The 6,000-nt window shown below is 59.9% G+C and overlaps 1 protein-coding gene across 3 annotated transcripts in view; it reads left to right on the top strand.

The window, feature by feature from the left end:
- Positions 1–1,086: 1,086 nt before the first annotated feature.
- The window catches only part of SAP130 (Sin3A associated protein 130), a 104,439-nt gene continuing 99,525 nt past the window's right edge, over positions 1,087–6,000 (top strand). For all 3 annotated transcript variants that reach the window (XM_038747742.1, XM_038747734.1, XM_038747728.1), the window contains exon 1: positions 1,087–1,109. The gene's annotated coding sequence lies outside the window, so the exon portion shown is untranslated. The remainder of the gene's footprint in view (positions 1,110–6,000) is intronic.

Raw genomic sequence — 6,000 nt, 5'->3', positions numbered from 1 at the left:
AATTAACTTCCCAAGCGCTTAGTCCAGTGCACTGCACACAGTAAGCGCTCAATAAATACGACTGAATGAATGAATGAATGAACTTCCCAAGCGCTTAGTCCAGCGCTCTGCACACGGTAAGCGCTCAATAAATACGATTGAATGAATGAATGAATGAAATACGATTGAATGAATGAACTTCCCAGGCGCTTAGTCCAGTGCTCTGCACACGGTAAGCGCTCAATAAATACGATTGAATGAATGAATGAATGAAATACGATTGAATGAATGAACTTCCCAAGCGCTTAGTCCGGCGCTCTGCACGCGGTAAGCGCTCAATAAAAACGATTGAATGAATGAATGAATGAATGAAATACGATTGAATGAATGAACTTCCCAGGCACTTAGTCCAGCGCTCCGCACACGGTAAGCGCTCAATAAATACGATTGAATGAATGAGTGAATGAAACACGATTGAATGAATGAACTTCCCAGGCGCTTAGTCCAGCGCTCCGCACACGGTAAGCGCTCAATAAACACGATTGAATGAATGAATGAATGAAATACGATTGAATGAATGAACTTCCCAGGCGCTTAGTCCAGCGCTCCGCACACGGTAAGCGCTCAATAAATACGATTGAATGAATGAATGAATGAAATACGATTGAATGAATGAACTTCCCAAGCGCTCCCGGTAAGCGCTCAATAAACACGACTGAATGAATGGCTGCTTCTCATCGTAAGCGCTTAAACCAATACCGACATTATTATTATTATTATTGTTGTTTAGTCCAGTGCCCTGCACGCAGTAAGCGCTCAATAAATACGATTGATTGATTGATTGATTGATTAATAAACGCCGTCGCCATGGTTCCCCAGGCTCGAGCCCCTTGGGGGTGGCCCCGGCTTCCCCTGTCCTCCCCGCGGTCCGGCACCCCGTCCGGAACTACATCTCCCAGCATGCCCCTCGCCCGCCCCCCGCCGCGAGGCGCGCCTATTGGCTGAGCCCGCGGGGGGCGGGGCCGGCGGCGGCCAATGGGGAGCGGGCTGGGGGAAGCGGCGGAAGCAGTGGCGGCGGCGGCGGCGGGGCTGAGAGAGCCGCGGTGCTGGCGGCTCCCGGAGTCCGGAGGGTGAGAGCCGGGGCGGGAGGGAGGACGGACGGGAGGACGGGCGGGCGGGCCCCGATCGGAAGGCCAGAGGACGCGGGGCCGGGGGGGACACGCTGCGGGCTCCAGTTAGCGGCCGATCGGACCGGACCGGACCGTGCCGGGCGCTGCGGGGCCCCCGCCCCTCGTTTTCCCCGGGGCCGGGGGAGGGGATCGGGCTTGGGGGGGGGAAGGCAGTTGATCGCCCGGAGCAGTTTCAAGTGACTCTCCACATCCGGGTCCTGCGCCCGCCGCCGCCGCCGCTCTCGGAGCCGAGGAAAGGCGGGGCCCGCCCCCCCCCTCGGCTTTCCCCCCCCCCCCCTCGTTGGCCCCGGATCGGGGGGGTTTCGAGCCCCGCCGACGGCCGAAGCCCATTGGCCGGGAGTCGGCGGGAAGGCGGGGTCCGCGCCCTGATTGGCCTGGAGGCCCCGGTGACGCGGCGGGCCTCGGCCAATCGGCGGGGGGCGGGGGGGCGGGGCTACGGCTGCAATGGGGGCCCGAAGGAGTAACGGGGCAGGGCGAGCCTCTGGCCACGCCCCCTTCCTGTAGCCCGACGCCGATTGGCTCCTCCGTGGCCAGGCTCCGCCCCCTCCGGGGCGCGCCTCCGGCCCCGCCCCCTTCCGAATCAGGCCGCCGATTGGCTCGGCCGCGCCCAGGCTCCGCCCCATGCTATCGCCCGTCGCCGATTGGCTACGTCGCGGCCAGGCTCCGCCCCCTAGGCCCCGCCCCTCCGGGCCTCGCCGAGGGACAGGGCGCGTCTCTGGCCCCGCCCCCTTTCTGTGGTCGGCCGCCGATTGGCTGCGGTGAGGTCAGGCCCCGCCCCCGATTGGCTCCGCCTCGGCCAGGCCCCGCCCCTCCGGGCCTCGCTGAGGGACAGGACGCTCCTCTGGCCCCGCCCCCTTTCTGTGTCCCGTCACTGATCGGCTCTGCCTGGGCTAGGCTCCGCCTCCTTTTGTAGCCCGCCCATCGACTGGCTCCGCCGCGCCCAGGCTCCGCCCCTCCGGGCCTCGTTGAGGGACAGGGCGCCTCTTTGCCCCCGCCCCCTTTCTGTGGCCGGCCGCCGATTGGCTGCGCCGCGGTCAGGCCCCGCCCCCGATTGGCTGCTCCGCAGCCAGGTTCCGCCCCTAGGCCCCGCCCCTCCGGGCCTCGCTGAGGGACAGGGCGTTCCTCTGGCCCCGCCCCCTTTCTGTGCCCCGTCGCCGATTGGCTCTGCCTCGGCCAGGCACCGCCTCCTTTTGTAGCCCGGCCACCGATTGGCTCGGCTGCGGCAAGGCCCCGCCCCTCCGGGACTCGCTGAGGGACAGGGCGTGTCCCTGGCCCCGCCCCCTTTCTGTGCCCGGCCGCCGATTGGCTCCGCCGCGGCCAGGCCCTGCCCCCTTTTTGTCGCCCGCCCCCGATTGGCTCCGACGCGGCCAAGCTCCGCCCCGTAGGCCCCGCCCCTCCGAGCCTCGCCGAGGGACAGGGTGCGTCTCTGGTCCCCTCCCACTCCCTGTGCCCGGCCGCCGATTGGCTCCTATGCGGCAAAGCTCCGCCCCCTTTTGTAGCCCGCCCCCCGATTGGCTCCGCCCCTTAGGCCCCGCCCCTCCGAGCCTCGGCGAGGGACAGGGTGCGTCTCTGGCCCCGCCTCCTTTATGTGCCTGGCCGCCGATTGGCTCCTATGCGGCAAAGCTCCGCCCCCTTTTGTAGCACGCCCCCGATTGGCCCCGCCCCTCCGAGCCTCGCCGAGGGACAGGGCGCGTCCCCGGCCCCGCCCCCTTTCTGTGCCTGGCTGCCGATTGGCTCTACCGCGCTCAAGCTCCGCCCCCTTTTTGTGGCCCGCCCCCGATTGGCTCCGCTGCGGGCAAGCTCCGCCCCCCTTTCGGAGCCCGCCCCCGATTGGCTCCGCCTCGCCGAGGGACAGGGCGCGTCTCTGGCCCCGCCCACTTTCCGTGCACGGCCGCTGATTGGCTCCTCCGCGGTCAGGCCCCGCCCCCTTTCCGTAGGCCGCCCCCGATTGGCTCTGTCGCGGTCAGGCCCCGCCCCCTTTTCGCGGCCCGCCCCCCGATTGGCTCCGCCGCGTCCAGGCCCCGCCCCCTCCGGGCCTCCCTGAGGGAGAGTTGGTCTGGCCTTCCCTCTCCTCACTGATCAACTCCCTCCCCTTGATTAAATCCACTGAATTTATTTGAGCGCCTACTACTACTAGTAATAGCGGTGCTATTTGATAAGCGCTACGTGCCAGGCACTGTTCTAAGCGCCCGGGGAGATACAAGGTAATCAGGTCGTCCCCCGTAGGGCTCCCAGTCTTCACCCCCATTTTGCAGATGAGGTAACTGAGGCCCAGAGAAGCGAAGCGGCTCGCCCGAAGTCACACAGCAGACAAGTGGCGGAGGCCGGATTCGAACCCACGACCTCCGACTCCCAAGCCCGGGCTCTTTCCACCAGGCCAGGCAGGTGCAGAGTATTGCCTTAGCTTAAAGCGCTTAGTCCAGTGCTCTGCACACAGTAAGCGCTCAATAAATACAATTGATTGATTGATTGCAGATGAGGTGACTGAGGCCCAGAGAAGTGAAGCGGCTCGCCCAAAGTCACACAGCAGACAAGTGGCGGAGGCCGGATTCGAACCCATGACCTCTGACTCCCAAGCCCGGGCTCTTTTCACCAAACCAGGCAGGTGCAGAGTATTGCCTTAGCTTAAAGCGCTTAGTACAGTGTCCTGCACACAGTAAGCGCTCAATAAGTGCACTGGGAAGAGTACACTTCTCCCCCAGCCTCAGACCCACAGAACTTGTGTCCGTTATTCTCAGCTTATAATCATAATCATCATCATGATGGTATTTATTAAGCGCTTACTACGTGCCAGGCACTGTTCTAAGCGCCGTGGGAGATATAAGGTAATCAGGTCGTCCCCCGTAGGGCTCCCAGTCTTCATCCCCGTTTTGCAGATGAGGTAATTGAAGCACAGAGAAGTGAAGCAGCTTGCCCAAAGTCACACAGTAGACAAGTGGCGGAGGCTGGATTTGAACCCACGACCTCTGACTCCCAAGCCCAGGCTCTTTTCACCAAGCCAGGCAGGTGCAGAGTATTGCCTTAGCTTAAAGCACTTAGTACAGTGCCCTGTACACAGTAAGCGCTCAATAAATACGATTGATTGATTGATTGCAGATGAGGTGACTGAGGCCCAGAGAAGTGAAGCGGCTTGCCCAAAGTCACACAGCAGACAAGTGGCGGAGGCCGGATTCGAACCCACGACCTCTGACTCCCAAGCCCGGGCTCTTTTCACCAAACCAGGCAGGTGCAGAGTATTGCCTTAGCTTAAAGCGCTTAGTACAGTGTCCTGCACACAGTAAGCGCTCAATAAGTGCACTGGGAAGAGCACACTTCCCCCCCAGCCTCGGCCCCACAGAACTTGTCCGTTATTCTCAGCTTATAATCATAATCATCATCATGATGGTATTTATTAAGCGCTTACTACGTGCCAGGCACTGTTCTAAGCCCCGGGGGAGATACAAGGTAATCAGGTCGTCCCCCGTAGGGCTCCCAGTCTTCATCCCCGTTTTGCAGATGAGGTAACTGAGGCACAGAGAAGTGAAGCGGCTTGCCCAAAGTCACACAGCAGACAAGTGGCGGAGGCCGGATTCGAACCCACGACCTCTGACTCCCAAGTCCAGGCTCTTTCCACTAAGTCAGGCAGGTGCAGAGTATTGCCTTAGCTTAAAACGCTTAGTCCAGTGCTCTGCACACAGTAAGTGCTCAATAAATACGATTGATTGATTGCAGATGAGGTGACTGAGGCCCAGAGAAGTGAAGCGGCTTGCCCAAATTCACACAGCAGACAAGTGGCGGAGGCCGGATTCGAACCCACGACCTCTGACTCCCAAGCCCGGGCTCTTTTCACCAAACCAGGCAGGTGCAGAGTATTGCCTTAGCTTAAAGCGCTTAGTCCAGTGCTCTGCACACAGTAAGCGCTCAATAAGTGCACTTGGAAGAGCACACTTCCCCCCAGCCTCGGCCCCACAGAACTTGTGTCTGTTATTCTCAGCTTATAATCATAATCATCATCATGATGGTATTTATTAAGCGCTTACTATGTGCCAGGCACTGTTCTAAGCGTCCCCCGTAGGGCTCCCAGTCTTCATCCCCATTTTGCGGATGAGGTGACTGAGGCCCAGAGAAGTGAAGCGACTTGTCCAAAGTCACACAGCAGACATGTGGCGGAGTCCAGATTCGAACCCACGACCTCTGACTCCCAAGCCCGGGCTCTTCCCACCAAGCCAGGCAGGTGCAGAGTATTGCCTTAGCTTAAAGCGCTTAGTACAGTGCTCTGCACACAGTAAGCGCTCAATAAGTGCACCTGGAAGAGCACACTTCCCCCAGCCTCAGCCCCACAGAACTTGTGTCCATTATTCTCAGCTTATAATAATAATAATAATAATGGTATTTATTAAGCGCTTACTATGTGCCAGGCACTGTACTGAGCGCGGGGGGAGATACAAGGTAATCAGGTCGTTCCCCCCGTAGGGCTCCCAGTCTTCATCCCCATTTTCCAGATGAGGTAACTGAGGCACAGAGAAGTCAAGCGGCTTGCCCAAAGTCACACAGCCGATCAGTGGCGGAGCCGGGACTCGAACCCACGACCTGTTGACTCCCAACCCCGGGCACGGTCCGCTAAGCCACGCTGCTTCTCTAGACTGTTTTCGTTCTCGACTGTGAGCCCGTTGTGGGCAGGGATTGCCTCTCTTTATTGCTGAATTGGACTTTCCAAGTGCTTAGCGCAGTGCTCCGCACGCAGGAAACGCTCAGTAAATAGGATTGACCAAACGAATGAATGAATTTGCACTCAAATGCGGTGGAATGAGTGAATATAATGAATTTCTAGTATTCATTCCATCACTCAGTC

The sequence above is a fragment of the Tachyglossus aculeatus genome, chromosome 1 (genome assembly GCF_015852505.1).
Source record: "Tachyglossus aculeatus isolate mTacAcu1 chromosome 1, mTacAcu1.pri, whole genome shotgun sequence".
NCBI lineage: Eukaryota > Metazoa > Chordata > Mammalia > Monotremata > Tachyglossidae > Tachyglossus > Tachyglossus aculeatus.
Note: the sequence above shows the minus strand (reverse complement) of the source record. Positions and strands in the feature narration are given on the sequence as shown.